The following is a 2,882-nucleotide window of genomic DNA, read 5'->3' as shown; positions in this document are numbered from 1 at the left end:
TATAATTTTTCAATTAAAGCAGGGCTTACAATGGTGTTTGATCCTTCTGAACCGGATACAGATCCATGCCATGACTCAAACTCGGCTTCGGATTCTGTCTCAGGACTCAGTCTCGATCACTTATTCTCGTGTCAATAGTGTGAGAAGGCTTGCTTGAGCTTGTTCTTTTTCGTCTGAGTCTTCTAACAAAGATTCGTCCTGCATTGCTTGTCGCACCTTCTTAGTTCCTTGCTTTTTGATGTCCTTTAGATTTGGGCATTTTGCCTTGATATGTCCCTTCTAATTGCACCCATAGCATGATACTTTTGCCTTTCCTTTTGGAGTTTGGCTCAGTCCTGACTAGTTGCCCTTCATTTGGATTACCTTCTTGATTTCGTGTTGGTTGAATCCTTTCCTCTTCTTGTATAGTTTCTGAATTAGATTGACTAATTCGACGGTGATTTTATCGTCGTCTTTGGAGTTTGATTCGTATTCGGACTCGAGATTGAATTGGGACGGGTACTTAGGTTCTTTCATCTTGATTTTTCCTGTAAGCAAAGTAATTCCTTTCTCGACAGGATGTGCATTAATCTGTTCATGCAATTCAAACTCAGAAAATAATTCATCTAACCTAATGGAAGAAAGATCGTTGGAAACTTTATAATCATCTATCATAGATATCCATAAAGTATTCCTTAGAAAAGTGTTTAGGATGTACCTTATGATGTCATGATTTTCCATTTTATGTCCAATTGAATGTAGACCGTTGAGTAGGTCTTAAATTCGGGCGTGCAGTTGACTTACCTATTCTCCATTCTGCATTTTAATATTATACAGTTTATTTAATATTAAATCATTCTTACTTACTTTTGTGTCGAAGGTCCCTTCGTGCAACTTTGGCACTTTTGAACTGTCTGACCGGGTTCAACTATTCTTTGGTTAGTCCACACTAGAGGGTTTGAGTAGCCTATGCATTTGTTTCGATTTTCTTCATCGTGTGTGGATCCCAGTTCTCGCATCCCACCGATACTCTATTTTCGTCGAGAGATAGTGCAAACCCAGTTTAGATAATGATCCACATTTCCATCTGGATGTTTAAGTGGAATTCCATCCTACCCTTCCAGTAGCCAAAGTCTGCGCTAGAGAAGAGTGGTGGTCGGACGGTACTGTATCATTCTTGATGGAATATTAAGAAAAAACACTTGCACAAAAAAAAAATACAGAATCTACGAAAACTTAGTCCTAGATTAGTAGTGTGGGAGACGAATAATGCGAAAAAAAATTAACTCGAGTGGTATTACACCAACTTCGAGAAATGAAAAAACACGAGCGAGAAAAAGAATTTACCATAAGGAGTGATTACATTGATTCAGATTGACAACGAAAAAAATGAAAACAACAAAAAAAAACTCAAATGGTAATTGCTTCAATTCAAAGTGTCCCCGCTCTGATAGCAATTATAGGATTGAAAGAAAGTGCTGGGGGGGGAGGGGAATAGTGTTCGTCGCTTTTTTATTTTTTTTTTGAAAACACGAGCTAAAGTAGTAGAATAATAAGCAATAGAAACAATGCTAACACACTTTGTTTTACTTGGTTCATAGCCTATAGTGCTAGTCCAAGGCTCACATTCATTGAGTGCTTTCGTTAAGCAATTCACTAAGAACTCGACGATTATAAAAGAGTAAACAAATGAATTAAAAACATGATTATGCAGACAAGAAAGAGTAAGACTTTTGGCATCATTGTCGAAATAGTGTTTCGACGTCGTAGAGTGGTTTTTGGAGAAACACGCAAGTACGAAAGTCGCGGAGAATGATGTATATGATGTGTTGGGCGAACCCTTCTTTTATATCCTTTCCAGGTGCTTGGATCCCTTCCAAGCCCCCCCCCCCCCACCAAGGCTTATCTAATCCACCTTCATCGTCAATTTATCCACTTCTAGGCGCCTAGACCACTCCCAGATGATTGAATTGTTGACGCCGCAACACCTCGTCGAAGCTCTATCCTGATTGAATGTATCCCGTCTCAAGCACCTGAATCCCTTCAAGGTACTTGGATACTGACGTGTGCCGGCCAATCAAAGGTTGCCACTTCATCTTGTCATAAGACGAGGTGATCAGGGCGTCTGGATCCCTTCTAGGCCTCTGTATCAGCTTAGGCCACATGGATCCCTGATAACCAGTATTTTGATGCACTATTTTGGCTCTTATACTTAGTATTTTTATCCTCTCGTATGCTTAATTTCGCATTTATATCATGTTTTATGAGTTGAGATTTATTTGGAGCGTTGATTTAATTTTTCCTATATTTTCTGGTATTTTATCTAAAAGGTGCATCTTGTTTTGTAAGGGAGTAATCTGGACCATTGATTTAGAGCTCAAGTCATCCAAGGTTCATTTAGAGCTCCAATTCAAATTTGATTCAAAAGTCCACTTTTGAAACCCAAATCTTAAGCTCATTCCTAAAGCCCACACTTCTAAGCCCAATTCAAAAAAAAAACCCAATTTCAATCTCTTATTGGATCCGGATTTTCCCTTAACCCAAAACCTAACTCCTCAAGATCCGAACCCCATTAAGAAATCCATTCCCCCTTACCTCTTCACGCGGAACAGAACAGGCACCTCTCTTCTTCTCCGCGATTTCTTCTCCGCGGCAGCTAGGGCACAACGCGCCTTTCTCTTCTCCTTCCTTTTCTGCGGCCGGTGGCTTCATTTCTTCTATTCACCGCCGTCGGCCGGCCTTCCACAATCCACCTTCTCCTTCTCAGATTCCATCGGCCACAGCAGCAGATTCTCCGCGAGACAGCAAGCTTCGGCAGCCATGATCTTCACCTCGTCGGAGAGGGTTTCTCCGGTGTGACCTCACCTTCCGACTACCTTCCAAAGCTTCTTCTTCATGGGGTT

This window comes from Zingiber officinale, chromosome 1A, assembly GCF_018446385.1.
Source record: "Zingiber officinale cultivar Zhangliang chromosome 1A, Zo_v1.1, whole genome shotgun sequence".
NCBI lineage: Eukaryota > Viridiplantae > Streptophyta > Magnoliopsida > Zingiberales > Zingiberaceae > Zingiber > Zingiber officinale.
The sequence above is the reverse complement of the archived record's forward strand: the minus strand, read 5'-3'. Positions refer to the sequence as shown.